General features: G+C 36.5%; 1 protein-coding gene and 1 pseudogene across 1 annotated transcript in view; one reads left to right on the forward strand and one right to left on the reverse strand.

Moving 5' to 3' along the window:
- Window positions 1–25,040, forward strand: part of IL1RAPL2 (interleukin 1 receptor accessory protein like 2) — a 1,389,708-nt gene that overhangs the window by 411,472 nt on the left and 953,196 nt on the right. The gene's annotated exons all lie outside the window — the stretch shown is intronic.
- LOC109438751 (nucleosome assembly protein 1-like 1) overlaps window positions 1–25,040 on the reverse strand; it is a 166,743-nt pseudogene that overhangs the window by 141,062 nt on the left and 641 nt on the right.

A 25,040-nucleotide genomic window follows, 5' to 3' on the forward strand; every position in this document is an offset into this window, starting at 1 on the left:
AAATATCACTATAAAAAACCCAGAGGATTATGTGGCAATATCTAATTTACTAAATGGATACATAAATGAAAAGGGCCAAGAATGGATAAGAGAAACTTAAAGAAGGAAAAGTTGGGAAACTTTACACAACACAATAGGAGTATTTATAAAGTTACAATGATTAAAACACTGAGGTATTAGTGCAAGGACAGACAAAGAGAGCAAGTAAACAGCAGACAGAGTCCAGAAACATACCCAAACATATGAGGTGTGATCAAACAATACGGTGAATGTTTAAATAAAAATTTGTTACAGTAAAAGACACATTGCCATTAATATCCCTCAAAATACTCCCCCTCACTTTGAACACACTTATCCCATCTTTCTTGCCACTTTCTGAAGCGGTTTGTAAGTCCTCTTTCATGAGTGCCTTTAGTTGCCCTGTCATGGCTACCTCAATGTCCTGAGTCATTTTGCCTTTCAGGAAGACCCAGAAGTCACATGGGGCCAGATCCGGTGACTAAGGTGGATGAGGACACACCGTAATGTTTTCATTTGACAGAAATTGCCATACCAGAAGTGATGTGTGACACGGAATCTTGTCATGATGGAGGATAATTTATGGCACACTTTAAAACACACCTTCTCTCAACAGTGACTCACATCGACTGACTGCACTGAACAAGTTGAAACATGTCACACACTGTTACTAAGGTTTGATGCACCACTTCCCATATTGAAGATCCCTACCTTTCTGTGGGATGGCACTCGGCAGCAGCTTTCACCATATTTTGGGATCACAGTGGGAAAGGCCCTGTGTCACACATCACTTCTGGTATATCACAATTTCTGTCAAATAAAAATATTACAGTGTGTCCTCATCCACCTTACTCACCCCATCTGACCCCGTGCGACTTCTGGCTCTTCCCCAGTCACAATGACCATGAAAGGTAAACGTTTTGAATCAATTCAGGACATCAAGGCAGCCATGACAGAGCAACTAAAGACACTCTCGAAATAGAACTTCCAGAATTGCTTCAGAAAGTGGCAAGAATGGTGAGATAAATGTGTTTGAAGCAAGGGGGAGTATTTTGAGAGGGATTAATGGCAATGTGTCTTTTACTGTAATAATTTTTTTTTAATTTACACATTCACCATATCTTTTGATCATACCTCATATAAGGCCACCTAATTTATGACAAAGATGGCACTGAAATGCTGAGGGGAAAGGGATGATCTTTTCAATAAATAGACCTGGGTTATTAGGATATCCATGTTGAAAACAAATGTGTCTTGATTTCTACCTCACATCATATGCGAAAACAATTCCAAATAAGTTTTATATTTGAATTCAAATGGCAAAACAATAAAACTCTGAAAGGTAATACATTGTAAGTAAATGTCTTTATGACCTTGTGTTAGGCAAATATTGCTTAAACAGGACACAAAAAGCACTGAATCTTTTCAGTATTTCCAATCTTTTCAGAGAAAGTATTGGAAATTGAAGTTCATTAATTTTTTTAAAATTACGTTTATCAAGAGACACTATTATGTGAGTAAAAAGGCAAGGCACTGAGTGGGAGAAGATATTTGCAATACATGTATCTGACAAAAGACTTTCAGTATTATATGTAAAGAATATATAAGGAACCCTCTCATATCAGTATGAGAAAGAGAGAATGCTCAATTTTTAAAAATTAGGTAAAAAATTTGAGCAGACACTTTACAAAAGATGACTTCAAATAGCCAACAAGCATATGAAAAGATGTTCACTATTATTAGTCATTGGGGAAATGCAAATTAAAAGCACAATTAACCACTATACACACACCAGAATAGATAAAATTTAAAACATTGATAACACGAAGTATTGGGAAAATGTTGAACAGCTTGAATTCTCATGCACTGCCAGGGGAAGTGTAAACTGGCATAGCCACTTAGAAAAACTGGCAACATTTTTGAATGCCAGTCATACACATATTCCATGATGTAGTGGTATTACTCCTACCCAAGAGAAATGATCCCATGCCTGCATTAAAAGTCAGGGACATAAATGCCGGTAGTATCTTCATTCACAACAAGCAAAACTGGATTCAACAAATAATGAATAAACTGCAGTATATTAATCGGTGGAATACTAAAGAACAATTAAAAAGAATAAGCTACTTAAACCCAACAGCATAGATAAATCTCACAGACATAAAATATAGAGCAAAAGAAGGAAGACACAAATGAATACGCCTTGTATGATCATATTTACATGAAGTTCAAAAGAGATAAAATTAGTATTGATAATAGATGTCAAGATGTTATTTCCCTTTTAGGGGTTCTGACTGGAAGGGTGTACAAGCCACAATGGAGCCCTCTTGAATGCTGGTAATATTAGGTTGGTGCAAAAGTAAGTGTGTTCTTTGCAATTATTTTTAACCTTTTAAACCGCAATTACTTTTGCACCCACCTAATACTATATATCTTCTTTGGGTGGTAGTACATTTATTAATATCTATATCTGTCCATCTATCTCCTTAAGGTTTGTGCATTTTTCTGAATATATGTTCTATTTCAACAAAATATTTTACAAAAAAAAAAAAAAAATCCACCCTGACTGAAACAATGGAAGAGAGAGAGAGAGAGAGAAGTGCTGACAAAGTAATGGGGAAATAGAAAAGAAATGCGGATGTTTGTCTGGATATGTGTATTCACATGGATAGAATAAATGCTTTTTAACGAAATATTGAATCCTGCAGATTGTTACTTATAGAAAGAGAATGAAAAACTGCCTTTGTGTTAACTGGAGATTTGTTGACATTATATATGAAAAAAATCCAGCTTCATTTTAGTGATATAATTGAAAACACTTTATCTCCATAATGTGGGAAACCAATGCCCTTCTGTGTTATTTGTGACCTTCAATGTGTGCTTATATCATCTTTGCTTCTTTTTTTAAAAGAAACTCTTTTTTTTAAGATGGTAATATGAATAACTTTTTATTTTTTCCCATCTGGGCCTGTATCTCCCTATTTCTCCATTCTAATCTTTCTCTTTCCCCTGTAATCTTTCGGCTGTGTATTGGTAAACCAGATGCTGTCATCTGACATCCTGAACCTGGAGAGTGATGTAAACCCTCTCTAAATCACATGTAAAGGTTTCTTTACGCTTTATGTTGACTATTCTGGAATTGTTAGCAAGACTGCAAAAGTCTGTGGTACATTTGAAGTAAGTCATAGAAAAAAATGTGTCAATTTTGTTATTTAATCTAGGAGACTGAAATGATGTAGGCCCTTTGGGATCTAAAATGTACTTTGTTAATATTATAACATAGGAGAGAACCAAGATACCTGATGCAGCAAACCATGAAACTATCCCTGATAAAAATAAGTCAGCGTTTCCTAGTTTATAGTAAGGAGAGAAGAGGAATGTGAAAAGGTCAAGGTCTTTCACAGTCTTTAGATGTCCAGAAAAACTATTATTTTCTCATTAGATTTCTGATGTTACAATATTCAAGAGGAGCAAGCTAACTCATCGCAAAAGAAGACCCCTTAGGTATGGTGTGGTTCTGGTTGGAATGAAACTAGGAATTCCTCCATTTAATTAGTGCTCACAGATTTTTTTTAGGGAAGCTCCCCAATTGGTTGTGGGTTTTAATGTGAGGATATTGCCAAGCCAAGCCACAACAGTCAGGAGTGGGGTAACTTCACCCAGTGGACCAGGCAAATGTGCACCTCCCTTTACCCTGTCCCTAGATCCCAGACCTGGAATACATTATCTCATTGCTCCCAGAGGAAATGCCTAATTACCCCCTGGAACAGTCTAACCCTATTTTTAAGGTAAGAATTTAAACATCAGGATTTGCAAATGTGTGTGCCCAGTTGAGCACAGCCAGCAGCTAAAAATTGCTTGAAAGAAAAACTGTCTTAAAATGTTGCCTAGAAGCAATTAATGGAAACCTGGCTATTAAGAGTTTTTGACTAAATCTATACAAGATGAAGTTGTTTCTCAATTCAGAAGAATGAGAAAGACCTATGGCTGTATAGAAAGTCTCTTCTCTTTTTATGATCTATGTTGATTTCCAGTAGTAGTGACTTGATTTCACTTTACCAGATATACTAGTTATTGCCCTAATAATACCAGAGAAGATTATTTTAGGACTCCAAAAGTAAGTCTGTGTAACAATTGTCAAAAGTCCAGTAATTAGGAAATTAGCAAATTAGGCATCAACTACAGTATTTTCCATAATCCAATGCTAACTATGTTTCTCAACTGAAAATTTCAGATTATATAACATATATGAATCTATGTCAACATTATACTTTTCATTTTTGGCTCTCCACCTTGGCAGAATAGAGCATGTTCTTAATCAGGCCAGTATTCTAGGTTTGGTTTCCTACAATAGTAAGCTTGGCTCTGTTCCATGACCACAGACCACATCCCTGCCACACGTAAAGTTCATAAGGGGAATTTAAAAGCTATGTGTCTGCGCTATATAACCTCATTCATACAACAAATAATGATTAAGCACCTACCATAATCATGGCATGTTGCCTGAAAAATACAAAGAAATCAGGAGATTTGAAAAATTATATTCTCTTTATTATGGACCAATAGGGTTATATTTAGATGTAATATTTAGTACATTCATTTAACATTTGGAGTGTTGCAGGGCAAAGGAGGTTTACATAGATCCCATGCCTTACTTAGTGTTTTACTTCCACAACCTATGATCATCACTTCTGTTGGCAACAACTAACTCAGGTATTACTATTCAAAACACATGAAAGAGAACTTGTTGTTTATACTTTAGGGATCATAAGAGTGAGGATTGTGACCAGTAATTCTTAATATCCAGGAAGACAAATGAACTAAAATGAACGGAGGCAAAATCTCAGTTGAATATCCTGTTGTGGTAGAAAACTCACCGGACCGAGGTATGGAAACATGGATACTATTCCTGACAATTAACTTTTCATTGTTTTTCAAACTTATCTTTTTGAAGTTAAATTTGTATTAGTTTATGTTGATTTTGAGGCATCACTAGGTCATGCAGGCAGAGTTGTCCACAGTTAGAGACTAACCAAAGCTCAGGAGAAAATGTAGAGACAATGATAGAAACTTGGTGTTTGACATTGTTGAATTCTATAGGAGTGAAGAACATTGTCCTGAAAATCTGTAATGTTACAAAAGAAAGAGGTTCACGTGTTTGGTTGATTGTTAAGACAATAGGATTTAGAATCAAACCAATTTGGCTATAAGTCTCAGTTATAACACACTCACTGTCTGACCTTAAGCCTTGGGACATCTGACTTTATTTTCAAATAACAGACTTGAGCTATAGTTCACATGCCATACAATTCACCCTTTTAAATTACAGAATTCAGTGATTTTTCAGTATATTCATAAATGGTACAACCATCACCACTATTTAATTCCAGAACATTTTCATCACCCCAAAAAGAAAACTCATATTCGTTAGTACTCACTCCCCCTTTCCTCCCTTTGCATCTCTTAGCAACCGCTAATCTACTTTCTGTCTACACAGATTTTTCTGGATTTTCACATTAATGAAATCATACAATATGTGGCCTCTGTGTCTGGCTTCTTTCACTTAGCATAATGTTTTCAAGGTTCACCCATGTCTTAGCATTATCAGTGCCTCATTTCTTTTTATGGCCAAATACCATAGGATACTACATGAGACAACTCTCATGCTGCACTTCAGAGCCTCCCTGGCTCACAAGTCTCTCAGTGCTCTTAGACACCTTTTCTGCCCCAGGCAATCTTGTGGGGACTAATTCTGTTTGGGCTCACACCAAATTTACAAGGGTAGGACCTTGCTTCCTGTCAGTGTTACATGACTCCTATCTCCCACCTTGAGGCCTCCCTGTTGCTACTGAAGCATGAGATGCTGTGGGATTAACTCAATACCCTTGTCTACATAACCCAAAAGTGTGAAGGATACCATACTCTGTAGAAGCCTCTGACCAATGGAAACTATTGCTGGCCGATAATTTCTTCTTCTCCTCCCCCTCTCCCAGGTTTATTTTTCAGAGTCACTGTAGTTGATACAGTCTCTTGGTAAATGGTCCTTAGAAGTCAAGCAATCAGTTGCACTTGATACTAAGCAGTGGCCAGTTCAGCAATACACTCTCCTAGCTTTCTTTTTATCCCTGCTTCACTCTCCTTTTCCCTTAGTTCTGCTACACTGGATTACACTACCAAACAGTGGCAGTAGCACATAAGATTTTGCTCAGGCTGTGCTTTCTAGGGATACCAGACTAAGACAGAGACCATTTTAAAGACAAAATATTTATACTTATTAGTAATAAAATTATAAAAAACATGCATAGTGCAGCTATACAACAATGTCAGAATAGTGGGTACCTCTGGGGAAGAAGAAATAAGGGAATGCTTTAACTATACTGGTGATGTCCTATTTATATAAAAAGAAACAGAAAATGTGAAGTAAATATGGCAAAACTTTGTTTACATTTGTAAATTCTGAGTTGTAGACACATTAACCATATATATATGTGTGTGTGTGTGTGTGTGTGTGTGTGTGTGTGTGTGTGTGTGTGTGTATGTATATAAAGAGATAATTCAATCCTATTAAAAATTGGACAGAAGACTTGAACATTTTTCTTAAGATCTACAAATGGCCAACAGATACATGAAAAGATGCTCAAATTCACTAGCAGTAAGGGAAATGCAAATCAAAACCACAATGAGATACCACTTCACACTTGCTAGAATGGCTATTGTGAACAAGACAAGTAATAACAAGCGTTGGAGAGGCTGTGGAGGAAAAGGAACCCTCATACACTGCTGGTGGGAATGTGAATTGGCACAGTCACTATGAAAAACAGTATGGAGTTTCCTCAAAAAGTTAAGAATAGAATTACCACATGACCCAGCAATCCCTCTTCTGGGTATCAACCCAAAAAATCTGAGAACATTTATCCATAAAGATATATGTACCCCTATGTGCATTGCAGCATTATTCAAAGTTGCCAAGACATGGAAAAAACTAAGTATCCTTTGATGGATGGTTGGATAAAGAAGAAGTGATACATATATACATTGGAATATTACTCAGCCATAAGAAAGGATGAAATACTGCCATTTGCAACATGGATAGCTCTTGAGAGTATCATGCTAAGTGAAATAAGTCTAATGGAAAAGGACAAAAACAACATGATTTCACTTATATGTAGGATATAAAACAGGAAACAAAGGAACAAATAAAACCAACAAACTCATAGACACAGACAACAGAAGGGTGGTTGCCAGAGGGGAAGGGGGCTGGAGGCAGGATGAAGAGGATAAAGGGGGTCAAATATATATGGTTATAGAGGGAGACTAGACTATTGGTGGTGAACACACAATGTAATATGCAGATGAGATATAGAATTGTACACTTCAAACTTATATAATGTTTTTAACCAATGTCACCCTAATAAATTTAATAAAAAATAAAATAGATCATTCAGCCCTATACTCTAAGATTAATTCCAAATCTAACTTTATTTTACTTGAAAAAGGAAGAATTCTCCACAGCCTCTCCAACACAAGGGGGGAGGAGGGTTGTAGTAGAGGGTAAACGGGGTCAAATATATCGTGATGGAAGGAGAACTGACTCTGGGTGGTGAACACACAATGTGAGATATAGATGATGTAATACAGAATTGTACACCTGAAATCTGGGTAACTTTACTAAAAATTGTCATCCCAATCAACTTTTTTTTAAAAAAGGAAGAATTCTTTAAATTGATCTATAGTGCACAATAGATCATAAAATTAGTCATAGTCATAAAGAGTGAATAGTCATAAAATTCATTCTTTTGACATGTATAATTCTGTGGGTTTTAGTATATTCACAATGTTGTGTAACCTTTACCACTTTCTAATTCAAAAATATTTTCATTACCTCAGAAGTAAACCTTATTACCCGTCATTCCCCACACCCAACCCCTGCCTCCAACCCCTGGAAGCCATTAATCTACTCTTTCTCTGTGAATTTGCCTGTTCTGGACATTTCAAATAAATGGAATCCTATGATACATGGGCTTTTGTGTCTGGCTTCTTTCACTTAGCGTAATATTTTCAAGATTCATACATTTTGTAGCATCTATCAGTACATCATTTATTTAAGGCTGAATATTATTTTGTACGGATATTATCACATTTTGTATATCCATTTATGAGTTGATGGACATTTGGATTGTTTCCACTTTTTGGATATCATGAATAGTGCTTCTATGAACATTCTTGTATAAATTTTTGTATAGACTTATGTTTCATTTCTCTTGGGTAGATACATAGGAGTAGAAAACATATGGTAACTTAACGTTTAACTATATAAGGCAATGCCAAGCTGTTTTCCAAAGTGGCTGTATCATTTTATATTCCCATCAGTGATGTATGAGTGTCCTAATTTCTCCACATCCTCACTAACACAATCATAGTCTTGTTGCTTATAGTCAACCGATTGGGTGTGATGTGGTATCTCATTGTGATTTTTATTTGCATTTCTCTGATGACTAATGATGAACATCTTTTTATATGCTTATTGAAGAAAGGTTTATTTAGATTTGGGCCCATTTTAAAATTGGTTTATTTGTCTTTTTATTGCTGAGTTATAAGAGTTATTTACACACATATATTCTGGACACATGTCTCTTATCAGATGAATGATTTGTAAATGTTTTTTCCCCATTCTGTGAGTTGTCTTTTTCACTTTCCTGGTAGAATCCTTTGACGCACAAACACTTTTAATTTTGATGATGTCCAATTTATGTTTTCTTTGGTTGCTTATGCTTTTTGGTGTCATATCTGAGAAACTATTGCCTAATCCAAGATCATGAAGATTTACTCCTTTGTTTTCCTTTTAAAGTTTTATAGTTTTTGCCCTTATATTGAGGTCTTTGTTCCATTTTAAGTTAACATTTTTGTATATAGTGTGAGGTGATGGTCCAAATTCATTCTTTTGCTTGTGGATATTGAGTTACCTCAGCTCCACTGGTTGAAAAGGCCATTCTTTCCCCATTAAATGATTTTGATATCCTTGTCTAAAATCAGTTGACCATGCCAACAACTCCCAGTGGTGCTTTTTTTTTTTACTATGGTATTCATTATATCATTACTACACTCTTAGTCTTCTCTATCACCTCGTGTTTTTATTTAATGTTAGAACTTTTGAGGACAGGGATAATGAGTTATGAACATTTGTATTTCCCAAAGCACATTGTCCAATATTTTGTGTGCAAAATAGGTTCTAGATTTGTTGAATGAATGTTGAATGTATGAAGAAAGTTTAAAATACCTTCTGAACCTATTGTCCTCAATTGACAATTCAAAGTGTGACTGAATTTTTCCCACCTTTATTTCCCAAAAAAAATGCATAATTTTGAAAATATTTAAGGAAATATAAAAAAATTGGGGTTACCTTATATATGAATCCCTTCCATTTTAGTCTCCATTATTTCTCCCTCTCTGTAAAGTAAGATACACTTCCTTTTTAACTTGAGTGCCCTCCCATGGAAACTTTGTTTCCTTCTATATTTTACAGAATGCACCATCATTTAATCAGGCAGTATATAACTGGCACATTATTTTCTATTACGTTCTTAAGAAATATGACAAATTACATTGTAACCACTCAAGGGAGTGTTTGATTACTTGCAAGCACCAGAGGCAGTTCTCTAGTATTTGATGAAAACAGATGGTAGCGTTCCAACCATGAGATGCATCTCCATTCTGCAGGTATGGACAGGAGCAAAGTCAAATTCAATATTCAGGTCAACATTTGATTAGATTTATGATAGATATTAGCCCAGCTTGTCCCAATCCCTTGAGGATGTGCCAACAAGTGTCTTGTGAATCCTTTATTCTCATTCTTAGCCTGCATAGGGAGTATATTGGAAGAGAATGCTTAGCAATTCAAAGTTCATCTGTCTCAGGAGACTTGAAGAAACGTTTTAGATTTAGTTTTGCTGATGGGGCCATCTTGCTTCTGTATGAGGTTGAGGCTGTGCCACACCTAGAAAAATTAGTTTTTCCAATAAAATGGTTTTCTCTCTCCTTTTTCTATGCCAGAATGAGACTCTGGGGTGGGGGGGAAACAAAGTTGATGTTTATTTAATAAATTTCAAGACTTCCCAACTCCTAGAACTCAAGTAGCCATGGAAAAAGCCAAAAATATACTTAGACTGGGTTGGAATTGGGGACCATTTGAAGAAAGGGAACTTAAATATGTGCTATGTGATGTTACTCCATAGAATTGAAAAGCTTGTGTTGAGTTGGTGTTTTGTTTTTCCATTTTTTAAATTAGTTACAGGTATACAAAGCAACGTAATAGACATTTAAACCCCTCAGAAAGTGATAACCCAACCCCTCAAGATACTACCCTTCTGACATCTTATTTATATAACTGTTACAATACCATCGACTATCTTCCCTATGTTGTGCACCACATCCTGTGTGTATATATGCATATATATTTAGTAATAGTTGACATTCAGTGTTATTCTACTTCAGCTCTTTGGGTATATAGCGCATTGGTCAGGCATCTACACAGTCTATGAGGTGATCCCCCTGATAAGTCCAGTGCTCATCTGGCACCTTACATGATCTTTACAACATTGTTGATTATATTCCCCATACAGTATTAACTACAAATTTGTATTTATTAATGCCTTCACTTTTTTCACCCTGTCCCCATCCCCATTCCCAATTATCACCTTGAGAGATCTAGTACCTATCTGGCACCATACCTCGTTATTACAATATTATTGAGTATATTCCTTATGCTATACCCTACATCCCCATGACTACTGTATAACAACCAATTTGTACTTCTTAATCCCTTCCCCTTTCACCCATCCTTAACCCCCTTCCTATCTTAAAGAAGTTCCTCTAAGATTCCTTGTAATACTGGTTTGGTGGTGATGAACTCCTTCCGCTTTTTCTTGTCTGGGAAGCTCCTTATCTGTCTTTCAATTCTAAATGACAACCTTGCTGGGTAGAGCATTCTTGGTTGTGTGTCATTAGTTTTCATCACTTGGAATATTTCCTGCCACTCCCTTCTTGCCTGAAAAGTTTCTGTTGAGAAATCAGCTGACAATCTTATGGGGGCTCCCTTGTAGGTACCTAACTGCTTTTCTCTTGCTGCTTTTAAGATTCTCTTTGTATTTACCCTTTGGCATTTTAATTATGTGCCTTGGTGTTGGCCTCTTTGGATTTATCTTGTTTGGGACTCTGTGCTTTCTGGGCTCGTATGTCTATTTCCTTCGCCAGGTTAGGGAAGTTTTCTGTCATTATTTCTTAAAATATGTTTTCAATTCCTTGCTCTCTTCTCCTTCTGGTACCCCTAATGCTAATGTTGGTACACTTGATATTGTCCTGGAGGCCCATTAAACTCTCCTCAATTTTTTGGATTCTTTTTTTTTTTTTTTTTTTTTTTTTTTTGCTGTTCTGGTTGGGTGTTTTCTACTACTTTATCTTCTATATCGCTGGTTGGATTCTCGGCTTCATCTAATCTGCTGTTGATTTCCTGTAATATATTCTTCATTTCCATTATTGTATCCTTTATTTCTGACTCGTTCTTTTTTATGGTTTTCATCTCCATTTTTATGCTTCCTATCTCTTTGTTGAAGTTCTCCCTGAGATCATTCTTATAACCAGTGTTTGGAACTCTGTATCTGATAGATTGCTTATCTCCATTTCACTTAGTTCTTTTTCTGGAGCTTTGTTCTGTTCTGTTATTTGGAATATGTTCGTTTGTCTCCCCATTTTGGCTGCTTCCCTGTGTTTGTTTCTATGTATTAGGTAGAACTGCTATGTCTTCCGGTCTTAGTAGAATGGCTTTATTTAGTAGATGTGCTGTGAGGTTCAAGGCACAGTCTTTCTGGTCACCTGAGCCACATGCTCCAAGTGTGTCCCTTGTGTGGGTTGTGTGTGCCCTTCTGCTGTAGTTGAGCCTTGGTTGATAACTGCACATCAATGTGAGGGACTGACCCGTGGGCTCACTGGGTTGTGAGGAGTGGCCTTGACTACAGTGGAAGAGTTGTTGTGCAGGGTCTGATCCTATGGCTCCAGCTCATTTTGAAGTTGGCCACTGGGGGCACCAGCCCCAGGACCACCTTGGAGGGGGTCTTCTGTAGGTCTACTTCAGCCACAGCCCATGCCCCACCTGGGGCCAGCCAGTGGGAGCCAGAAAGAAATCCACAGATGGCTGCCACTTGTGCTGTGCTTGGAAGAGTCTTGAGAGGCCAAGTCATGAACCTAGGCTGGCTGGTGCTTGTGCTGGCTTAGGGCTGCTCAGCCAGAGGCACAGGACATGCTAAAGCCAGATGCTGCTTGTCTGGGTCTCACATACCTTTGAGAGTCTAGGAAAGTCTGCATCTTGAGCCAAGGCAAGCAGACTGCATGAAAAAGCAGCTGGAAGTAGCCCAGATGTTCTTGGAAGTTGGGGGGGGGCAGGGTCTCAAACCTCCAGGGCGGGGCAAACGAACTGCAGACACTCAGATATGGTGGCTGCCTGTGTTTGCGCACCTGGAAGGGAGGACCTCAACAAAGAAACAATGGCCTCCACCAGCTCCCCTGTCCAGGAGAAAGCCACCTCTCCAGCCCCTATCCCAAGCCAGACGACTCAATTCCCCACCATTTGTCCCTGCCACCTTTTTAGCTGCTGCCCCAGCGCTGGAGCTCAGAGTGAGTGATTCTGTTGGTGGGTAAGTCTGCACACAATTTCTTTACGAGGAGCACCTGTGAGTGCAGCTGTACTCAGTCTCATTCACAATCTCCACTGGTTTTCACATCCAGAAATTATAGGGAATTCTCTCCCTGGCACTGGAACCCTGGGCTGAAGTGGGGCTGGGATCTCTAGCCCTTCTAGAGGATGGTGAAAGACCTCCACAGCCGAAATAGCTTTCCTGATCTTTAATGGTCACATGTGGGTGTGGGACCAGCCTGTTCCTCATCTCTGCCCTTCCTACCAGTATGGAGGTGGCTTCTTCTGCACGTCTTTAGTTGAAAGGCTTCGGTTCAACTTGATTTTAGGTGATTCTCAATAATGGTTGTTTTGTAGATTAGTTGTAATTTGATGTGGTTGTGAGAGAAGGTAAACACAGCATTTGCCTACTGCACCATCTTGGTTCCTGCACTTGAATTGGTGTTTTAAGGAATAACAGGTCTTAGATTCATTCATATTTCATTTGCTCAAGAAAACAGTAACTTTTCTCACTGGGGTGTCAGGAAAGAAAGAGATGATTTCTTCTTCTTACCATTTTACTAGAAGAACAGGTGTACCATGCTTCCAAGTTGGCATATATACAAAAGCAAGGTTATAAAAAAAATTGATGTGTCTTCTTCCCATGACATTTTAGGCATGATAAAGGATTTAAAACTGTTACAAATGGCTTTAACAAATGCAACATAGTGCATGGAATTTATGTCATTTTTTTTGTAGTTATGGCAATATAAGCACCATCAAAAAAAAAAAACAAAACAAACAAACATGTCTTTCTCCATCTGACTTATTTCACTTAGGGTAATGTTCTCTAGGTCCATCCATATTGTTTCAAATGGTAAGATTTCATTCTTCCTTATGGCACAATAATACTCCATTGTATAAATGTACCACAGTTTCTTAATCCAGTTGTCTACCGATGGACATTTTGTTGTTTCCATGTCTTGGCTATTGTGAATAGTGCTGCAATAAACATAGGGGCGCATCTATTTTTTTAAATTAGCATTTTGAATTTCTCTGGATAGATACCTAGGAATGGTATTGCTGGATCATAAAGCATAAGAACAGAATAAATGATCAAATAAACAGAAATAATCTCAGTGATATATATATATATATAAATGATGGTTGCTAAATGGGAGGGGGTGGGGATGAGGGAGAAAGTGAGGTGATTAGAAAGCACAAATTGGTAACCACAAGATTGCCACGGGGATATGAAAGACAATTTGGGGAATATAATCAATAATGTTGTAAATATTCTGTTGGGTGTCAGATGGGCACTTGTCTTGTTAGGGAGAACATTTCAGGGACAGTGTAGGTGCCTGACCACTGCACTGTACACCTGAAGCTGAAGCTGAATAATATTGAATTTGAACTATAATAATTTATATATATATATATATATATATATATATATATATATATATATATATATATATGTATGTATACTCACAGGATGTGGAGTACAACATTGAGAATAGAGTCAATGGAACTGTGACAGCTATATATGATGTCAGAGGGGTAGTAGATTGGGGGAGGGGTCTTATCACTTTGTGAAGGGAGTAAATGTCTAACTATTACATTGTTTTGTACGTCTGAAACAAAGCAAACAAACAAGGAAACACCTTATGTAGCCTTTCATTTGTTCATGAGCTAACTTCTCTTGGCCCAAGAGACTGAGCCTTATACTAAGCGCTATGTTCAAGAGGACTCTCTGCAACCACACTTCAGGGGGACACTTTCTATGCCACCTGCTCACATCTATGTTCCATACCACCAGTGTTCACTGGCCCAGTTGGGCCCTCTCTAGCAACACTAGCCCCAAGAGCTTGGCTTGCCAATGTCAGCATGCGTTCTCAGTTCCTGAATTCTAGCATCGTACCTCAAGTGTCACTTGTGCAGCCCAGTCTTTCTTATCACAGTGTTTATTTCTGCTACTATTTCATCATTTTTCATTTGTCTGACTCAACTCCAGGAAGTTTTTAGCTCAATCTCTGGCAGGTTGTTAACCAGCATGTGTGTTTGGGGCGGCAATTCATTCATCCATTTTGACATCCACACCTGACATCTTCATTAATACCCAGCACAAATTTCTCAGATTCCAGACCTGTTTCCTTTTTTTTTAAAATTCCTTCTACATCCAGCTCTTTTCCACAAAGTATATTTCATGTAAATGTCACATTTCAAATGTTCAAATGTTTCACATGTTCTACAGTGGAACCATATGCCTTCTAGAAATGATGCCTTTTCAAGTCTGTATCCAAACATAGATTGTCAATGACCTCTCTCAAATTTTAAGTCAGCTTGTAAGGTTTTGTAATTCTTCTGAAATTTTTTTTAAGGCTTGTAAACTTCCCATGTTATTGCCCACATTCTTTACTCCTGTGTTATTTTTTGACGTAAACCACAACCACCTTACCACCTTTTTATTACCCTTTCAATTAATCACATTGAGCTGAGCTGCTACCTCAGGCGAATGCTTCCTCTCTCTGTTTATTGAGTTTGGGGCTATCTGTCACAGAAATTCTCCTACTTTGGACTTTGTTTGATCCTATGACCATTTGCTAAGCTCTTAAAATATCAGTGATGTTCAGTTTTCAGAAAACCTTTACTGAGGAAGAAATAGTGTTGCTAATTTTGAGGAATTAATTTAAGATTTATGGTCAGTACTATGAGATGCTTACTTGAAGAAGAGCGAGGAATCCCAGTAGAGCCATATTGACAGGCAGGTAGATTGTGGCCTGCTCTGTAAATGTGACTTGAGAGATATTGGTTTCCTTGTTTACATAGTTGTCACCACTGTTACATAATTGTTAACATTTATTGAGTCCTCACTATGTGATATGCAGTCTGCTAAGGGCTTTGAATGAAGTATCTTATTTGATATTCACACTAGCCCTTCACAGTAGGTTCAGTTATTATCTCGGTTTTACAGATGAGGAAACAGAGACTCAGAAGGGTAAATTACTTGTTTAAGGACATACAACCACTAAGTGGTAGATCAGGTATTTGAACTTACGCAGTACAACTTCAGAGTCCATGTTTCTCTTAACCTTCACAGTGTACAACCCTCTTATAATGATATCTGATGTTTATTATGTACTTACGATGATCGGACACACAGTATAGTTAGCTACCATGTATTCATTAGTTTATTGAATAATTTCATCAGCACTTCAAGAAACGTGGCGTCATTTCTTTTCTTTTACAGATGAAAGAACAGGCTTAGATAAAATAAGAATTGACTCCAAAATGATACAGCTAGTAAGTAGTAGAGGCAGGATTTTAACTCAGATCTGTAAACACTATGCTGTATTCTACCAATAAAGGATTAAAAACCAACCAACAGAAAAGCTGATGTATATGTTCCTACAACATGAAGCAAAAATCATACCTTTAATCTTGCTGCTTGCAGGACCTGTTAAAAGAAAGGTATTGGATGTATAATCGATATCAATAATTTATGTGCAATTATTCCTGATATCAAAAGTAATGAGATTTGCCAAAGAACATGGAATCAGTGCCTTTCTTCATTAAGAGATGTGGCTTACCAAAGACTCCCAGAACCATCTTATCAGAAGTAGCACTAAGGAGAGGTGGAGTAGAATGTGGCATGTACCCGTAGGAAAAGTGAATATTTATAAATGTGTATTACAGTGGACACAGCAACATAGCAAAAGAAAGTGTGAATCAAGGGATTGCACTCTTATAATACATCCTCACCCCCAAAAAACAAAACTTGTCAATGAGCTGCTAAGATCTATATGTAACTGTCTATTTGGCAGGAGAGATTGGAACATTTAAGAAATAGGATATTTGACTGGAGAAGGTAGGCAAAGTGATTTTGGAATATGAGTTGCTGCGCAAGGAAAGCAGGCCAGAATGGATTTCCATACTGGGAGGCATGAGAGCCCTGGTTAGCAGCTGAATGTGTGGCATTAATTATAAGAAGCCCACTAAAATGATAGGAAAATACTCAGATTTTATGCACTTCAGAACTGTGATCATGGTTAACCTTAATTTTAGGTACTATTTATTCCTACTTCTGAGAATTTTAAAATTATGTGAGGGAAATTAAAAGGCTTTCGTTTTGATTCTAGAATTTAGGCTGGGAAATTTCTGCTTCCTAACATACTGTCATTAGAAGCGATTTAGAATTTGCTGCCAGGCTTCTCTTGGAATCTTCTTCCCCTGGCATAGCCCTAGAAATGCTAACTTTGAAAAATGGCATCGAGCTGGCAGCCCCTAGCACAGCTACTCTTGAATTTCTAAAGTGCAAATGAAGATATGGAAAATGATGAGAACTCACAAAAAGGCTGATAATTTGGACTGACAGTCAAATTATTGCCAGAACTAGGAAGAAATATTCACTACAAAAAGATCAGAAAGAAATGGATTTAAAAGTTCAATCAGTGGACCACTCATACTGTGTTGCTAGAAATTTGATAACCTAGTGCATTGAGACTTGGTATAAAAAACTCTACTGCGCTCCTGTATGATCTAAATACTGGTTCTAAAACAAATTATATGCCCAGAAAAATGGGGTAGTTGATTTATTGCATGGAAGATGCTATTTTAGAGAGCTAGAAGGCTGACCATCGCCCCCCCCCCAAAAAAAAATTGCCATTCTTTCTGTATGTACTTAGTAACTGAAACTACCAGAAAATAATTAGAAAACAAGGCAAATAATGGTGATGGTTTTGGGACTTTAATATTAGTTGGTGGTTAATCACATCCTTAAGGATCAGTCCCTACAAACAATTTGCTGTGAGTTGGAACAGAGAAAAGAAACTTATTAGTAGTGTATTCCTGGGATTATAGTTTTCCATGTCATCCTTCAGTTCAGATTATCAACAAGGCAGCCAGTTGGGTCGGAAGAAAATCCAATCTTAGTTCAAAGGAGATACATTAAATAAAATCAAGTCAGACATGTAGAACAGACAGTCGAGGTTAGGAGATCTATGCATCAACCTATCAACTAGCCACATATCTGAGAAAGGGGTTTATCTAACACACAGTTTGAGTACAGCCTAAGGAACATTATTATCTCCTAACTATTAGCAAACATAGAGTCAAGATAGATTGTAACTCTTTTGAGAACAAGCAATAAGAGAAATAAACAACATGGAACATATGAGAAAAATTGCAAACACGTTAAAGGCAAAATTATTCTGCAGACTCAAAGAAGGAGCACATTTCCGAAAATGAGTTCTTAAAAGAGTCATAAAATGTAAAATATTTTGTTATTTTAACTAAAATGCAAGATAACATAGCTTCTACAAAGCAAGGTGTAAAATAGCAGGCATTCAAACCTTTTGTAGTCTCATGGACCACTTTGAAAATTTGATGACTATTCTGGACATTTTCTCCATATAAAACAAATTTATAAATCTCACTTGTTTTTTGGATTCAGTTTCTGGGGTTTCACAAATCCTCTGAAGTCTGTTTATGAATCTTAGTTTAAGAACCCTGGCCATAATCAAAGAACAAATGAAGATAATAACAGAATATGTCTATTAAAATCAGAGATTTTAAGATTAAGAAAGATTACAAGTGATTAAAACTCAGACACAGATTTATATTGTCAATGAAGGCTAGGAGAGAGCAAAATTGACAATATTGACAATCAAATCAGTGGGAATGTCACACATACTTGAAACAACATTTTCAGAAAGCAATGAAAAAGACAAACATGAGACCCATTAGGGAGAAGATGATAAACTGAAAAATGGCTTTACAGTCTAATAATTTTTAGTATTCCTAAGGCAAAAACAACAGCAACAAAATCTAAAGTAATGAAACATATGTAAAGAAAAAGAAAGCTTCTCTGAGTTGAAAAAAGACTTGAGTAGGTCTATCACAGTCTAGGCAAAATTAGTGAATAGAGAAGAGAACCATAATTTCTAAAGGTTTTTTTTCTTTTTCTAAATCATTGATTGTTTGGCATACAAATATAGATAGCCAAGAGAGACTACAAATAATAAGAAATAAAAGCAGAAAAATTATAGTGTAGTGCTTAAGACCTCGTGCTGTGGAGCCAGGCCAGTTATAGCACTTAGCTGTTTTGTGGATTTGGACAAAGTCTGTAATTCTTCTGAATCTGTTTTCATATTTCTGGAACAGGACTCTTCAAATTTACCTCAAAGGACTATTGTGAAAATTAAATGAGATAATTCTGTAAAAGGCTTTTTTAAAAGGTCTGTTACTTAGGATGCACTGTCTGTTTGTGACTAATAATGTTGCTGCTGACATCATCATCATCATCATCATGGGTGGTAGGATTCTAAATGTTTTTTAATTTTTTATCATTTTCCATATTTTCCAAATTTTCTACAATAAGCATGTATTACTTTTATAATCATAAAAGTTTTATTTAAAAAATAACTATATATAGGGCCAACATAGAGGCATGGCAGGGCCACAGAAAGTGTAGCGATATAGTTTTTTTAACAAATGTTCTCAGTTTTGGTAATGGCAATGTATTAATCATATAATAAAAACAACTTTACTTTATTTGAAAGGTATATAAGCTACACATGTTCACTATAGAGGGTTGGGACCTTGAAGAAGAGTATAACAAGGTGTTTGCAGTGTTCCATCTACCAAAAAATGACCACTGGAGATTATTGTGTGTGCATTTAATGTGTTTATTTCCATCAATGTTTATTGCATTCTTGTGGTAATACCAAACCTAAAATTCCACATCCTGATTTTTCTTTTATTTTAAGTTTATTGGGGTGACAATTGTTAGTAAAATTACATAGATTTCAGGTATACAATTCTGTATTATATCATCTATAAATCCTATTGTGTGTTCACCATCCAGAGTCAGTTCTCCTTCCATCACCATATATTTGATCCCCCTTACCCACATCTCCCAAACTCCTCACCCCTTATCCTCTGGTAACCGCTAAACTATTGCCTGTGTCTATGACTTTCTGTTTCTCATTTGTTTGTCTTGTTCTTTTGTTGTTTTTGGTTTATATACCACATATCAGTGAAATCACATTGTTCTCTGCTTTTTCTGTCTGACTTATTTCCCATAGCATTATACTCTCAAGATCCATCCATGTTGTCACAAATGTTCATATATCATCTTTTCTTACTGCCGAATAGTATTCCGTGTGCATGTATACCACAATTTCTTTATCCATTCATCTAGCAAAGGATATTTTGTTTTTTTCCATCTCTTGGCCACCGTAAATAAAGCTGCAATGAACATTGGAGCACACGTGTCTTTATCTCTAAATGTTTTCAGATTTGTTGGGTAGATACCCAGGAGAGGGATTGCTGTGTCATATGATAATTCTATTTGTAAATTTTTGAGGAACCTCCACATTGCTTTCCATAATGGCTACACCAGTCTGCATTCCCACCAACAGTGTATGAGGGTTCCTTTTTCTCCACAGCCTCTCAACACTTGTTACTATTTGTCTTGTTGATGATAGCCATTCTGACTGGGGTGAGGTGATATCTCATTGTGGTTTTTTTGCATTTCTCTGATGATTAGTGATGTTGAGCATTTTTCATATGTCTATTTGCCATTTGTATGTCCTCTTTGGAGAAATGTCTCTTCAGGTCCTCTGCCCATTTTTCAATTGGGTTGTTTGTTTTTTTTGTTGATTTGCATGACTTCCTTGTATATTTTGGATATTAGCCCCTTATCGGAGGCACTGTTTGCAAAAATCTCCCATTCAGTTGGTTGCCTCTTTATTTTGTCGATGGTTTCTTTTGCTGTGCAGAAGCTTTTAAGTTTCATATATTCCCATTCATTTATTTTAGCTTTTACTTCCATTGCCTTTGGAGTCAAATCCATAAAATGCTCTTTAAACCCAAGGTCCATAAGTTTAGTACCTATGTTTTCTTCTATGCAGTTTATTGTGTTAGGTCTTATGCTTAAGTCTTTGATCCATTTTGAATTAATTTTGGTACATGGTGACAGATAGCAGTCCAGTTTCATTCTTTTGCCTGTGGCTTTCCAATTCTGCCAGCACCATTTATTGAAGAGGCTGTCTTTTCTCCATTGTATGTTTTTGCTTCTTTGTCAAAATTATCTGTCCATATTTATGTGGTTTTATTTCTGGGTTCTCAATTCTATTCCATTGGTCTATGTGTCTGTTTTCTGCCAATACCATGCTGTTTTGATTATTGTAGCCCTGTAGTACAAGCTAAAGTCTGGGAGTGTGATACATCCAGTATTGTTCTTTTTTCTTAAGATTGCTTTGGCTATTCAGGGTCTTTTTTGATTCTAAACAAATCTGATGATTTTTGTTCTATTTCTTTAAAAAATGCCATTGGGATTTTGATGGGGATTGCATTAAATCTGTATATTGCTTTGGGTAATATGGCCATTTTAACTATGTTGATTCTTCCAATCCATGAGCACGGAATGTCTTTCCATTTCTTTGTGTCTTCTTCAATTTCTTTTAAAAATGTCTTATAGTTTTCAGCATATAGGTCTTTCACATCCTTGGTTAAGTTTATTCCTAGGTATTTTATTCTTTTTGCTGCAATTGCAAAAGGAATTGGTTTTTGTATTTCTTTTTCTGAGATTTCATTGTTAGTATATAAGAATGCAATGGACTTTTGTACATTGATTTTATAGCCAGCAACTTTACTGTATTCATTGATTGTTTCTAATAGCTTTTCGGTGGAGTGTTTAGGGTTTTCTATATATAGAATCATGTCATCTGCAAAGAGTGACAATTTAACTTCTTTATTCCCAATTTGGATGCTTTTTATTACTTTCTCTTGCTCGATTGGTCTGGTAAGGAATTCCAACACTGTTGAAAAGCAGAGGTGATGGGGGAAATCCCTGTCGTGTTCCTGAATGTAGAGCACAGGGCTTCAATTTTTCACCATTAATTATGAGATGAGCTGAGGTTTTTTCATATATGCCCTTTATTATGTTAAGGTATTTTGCTTCTATAACTATTTTACTAAGTGTTTTAATAATAAATGGATGTTGTATGTTGTCAAGTGCTTTTTCTGCATCAATTGATATAATCGTATGGTTTTTGTCCTTATGTTTGTTTATGTGGTGTAACACATTGATCGATTTGTGGATGTTGAACCCTCCTTGTGCCCTGGGGATAAACCCCACTTGGTCATGATGAATAAGCTTTTTAATGCATTGCTGTATTCAATTTGCTAGAATTTTGTTTAGGATATCTGCATCTGTATTCATCAGAGATATTGGTCTATAGTTTTCTTTTTTTGTGTTGTCGTTACCAGGTTTTGGTATCAGGGTAATGTTGGCCTCAAAAAATGAGTTAGGGAGTACTGTATCTTCTTCAATTTTTTGGAAAAGTTTCAGCAAGATTGGTATTAGATCCTCTTTGAAAGTTGGTAGAATTCACTAGTGAAGCCATCTGGTCCAGGACTTTTGCTTTTGGGAAGGTTTTGGATGACTAATTCAATTTCATTACTGGTGATCATTGTGTTTAGATTTTCCAGTTCTTCATGGTTCAGCCTAGGAAGGCTATATGTTTCTAAGAACTTGTCCATTTCTTCTAGGTTGTTGAATTTGGTGGCATATAGTCCTTCATATTATTCTTGGATGATCCTTTGTATTTCTGTTGTGTCCGTGACAAGTTCCCGTTTTTCATTTCTGATTTTGTTAATTAGTGTCTTCTCTCTTTTTATCTTAGTGAATCTAGCCAGAGTTTGTCAATTTTGTTAATCTTTTCAAAGAACCAGCTCTTTGTCACATTAATTTTTTCTATTGTCTTTTTGTTCTCTATTTCATTTAGTTCTGCTCTGAGTTTTGTTATTTCCTTTCTTCTGCTGACCTTGGGTTTCATTTGTTCTTCTTTTTTTAGTTCTTTAAGGTGTAACATGAGGTTGTTTATTTGGGATTTTTCTTGTTTCTGGTGATAGGCCTGTAATGATATGTTTCCCTCTTAAAACTGCTTTGGCTGCATCCCAAAAATTTTGGTAGGATGTATTTTCGTTGTCATTTGTTTCTATGTATCTTGTGATCTCACCTCTAATATCTTCTTTTACCTGGTGAGTCTTTAAAAGTATGTTGTTTAATTTTCATGTATTTGTGTTATTCCCTGCTTTCTTTTTGCAGTTGATATCCAGTTTCAAAACCTTGTAGTCAGAGCGTATGCTTGGTATGATTTCAGTCTTCTTAAATTTGCTGAGGCTGATTTTTTTGTCCCAAAATGTGGTCTAACTTGAGCATGTTCCATGTCCACTAGAAAATAATTTATAGTCTGATGTTTTAGGATTAAGTGCTGTATACATGTCAGTTATGTCCATTTCATCTAACGTGTCATTTAGGGCTGCTATTTCGTCATTTAGTTTTTTTTGGATGATCTATCCATAGCTGTCAATGATGTACTTAAGTCCCCTAGTATAATTGTGTTTTGATCAATTTCTCCCTTTAGTTCTGTTAGCAGTTGCTTGGTATATTTCAGTGCTCCCTGATTGGGGGCATAAATATTGATGACTGTTATGTCTTCTTGTTGTATAGTCCCCTTTACCATTATGAAATGTCCATCTTTGTCTCTTGTTACCTTTTTCACCCTGAAGTCTGTTTCATCTGATATCATTATGGCTACACCTGATTTTCTCTGGGTACCATTTGCTTGGAGTGTCAATTTCCACCCTTTCACTTTGAGTCTATGCTTGTCCTTGTAGCTGAGATGTGTCTCTTGGAGACAGCATATGGTTGGGTTTAGTTTTTTGATCCAATCTGCTACTCTGTGCCTTTTTATTGGTGAGTTCAGTCCATTTACATTTAGGGTGATTATTGATATGTGAGGATTTCCTGTCATTCTATCTTTAGTTTTCTGGTAAGGCTGTGTCTCCATTGTTTCTTTGCCTTTTTGTTGTTGTGTATTATTTCTGTGTGGTGGTATTCTATGATGTTTCCCTCTGTTTCTTCTTTTATTACAGTATATATTTCAGTTCTGGATTTTTTTTGAGTGGTTACCCTTAAGTTTATATAAAATAAAGATTGATATTTAGAGTATTCCATTTTCTTCAGCACACTTACTTTCTCCATTCCCATATTCCGGTTCAGGCATTTACTCTCCCCTTTTTATGTTTTGATTGCCACAAATTGTCCCTGTTGATGGTGGTCAAATAGCCTCCTTTAGTATTTCTTGTGGTGCTGTTCATGTATTAGAAAATTCCCTCAGCTTCTGTATGTCTGGAAAGGTCTTTATTCCTCCTTCATATCTAAAGGATATCTTTGCTGGATATATTATTCTTGGCTCATAATTTCTCTCTTTCAATAGTTTGAATATTTGGTTCCACTCCCTCCTGGCTTGTAGAGTTTCAGCCGAGAAATCTGATGATAATCTAATGGGCTTTCCTTTGTAGGTTACCGTCTTCTTTTCCCTGGCTGCTTGAGGACTCTTTCTTTGTCGTTGATTTTAGACAGCTTCAATACAATGTGCCTTGGAGACGACCTGCTGGGATTGAGGAAATTAGGTGTTGTATTTGCATCTTGGATTCAAGGATTCAGTTCTGTCCACAAGTTTGGGAAGTTCTCATCGACAATTTGTTTGAAAATATTCTCTGTTCCCTTCTCTCTTTCTTCTCCTTCTGGTATGCCCATTATTCTTATATTGCTCTTTCTGATGGAGTCAGAAAGTTCTTGTAGAATTCTTTCATTTCTTTTAAGTCTCAAGTCTCTTTCTTCTTCCATCTGTGTCATTTCCAGGTTTCTATCTTCGATGTCACTGATTCTTTCCTCCATCTGGTCAACTCTACTACCTAAGCTGGCTATTTCATTCTTAATTTCTTCTACTGAGTTCTTAATCTCCAGTAATTCTATTTGGATCTTTTTAAAATTTCAATCTCTTTCATAAAATGCTCATGTTGTTCTTTGATTGTGTTTCTTAGTTCATTACACTGCCTTTCTGTGTTTTCTTGCATCTCGTTGAGTTTTTTCAGAACTGCAATCTTGAATTCTCTGTCATTTAAGTCACATATTTCCATGTCTTTAAATTCCTTTTCTGGAGACTTTTCACTTTCTTTCTGAGCTGTCTTGTTGCCTTGGTTATTCATGGCAATTAGTGATTTGTAGTCTCTCTTCCTTGACATCTACAGGAGTGGCTTCTGCAACAGGTTGATAGAAAGATGGCTTTCTTTTTTTTCCAGTACATGTGGGTAGAATGTTTTATATTGTCTTCGACTGCAGCCTTTTTTTCTCTCACACACTGTAGTGCTGTATTTTCTGCACCATTCCAGCTTTTCACACAATGGGAGGATTTCCTGGGAGACAGGCTTCTTTTCTTTTAATAGTTTGCCTAGGTCACAGGGCGCAGTGTCTTTGTGGGTATACAGAGGGTTTGAATTTCCA

The sequence above is a fragment of the Rhinolophus sinicus genome, chromosome X, assembly GCF_036562045.2.
Source record: "Rhinolophus sinicus isolate RSC01 chromosome X, ASM3656204v1, whole genome shotgun sequence".
In the NCBI taxonomy this organism is placed as follows: Eukaryota; Metazoa; Chordata; class Mammalia; order Chiroptera; family Rhinolophidae; genus Rhinolophus; species Rhinolophus sinicus.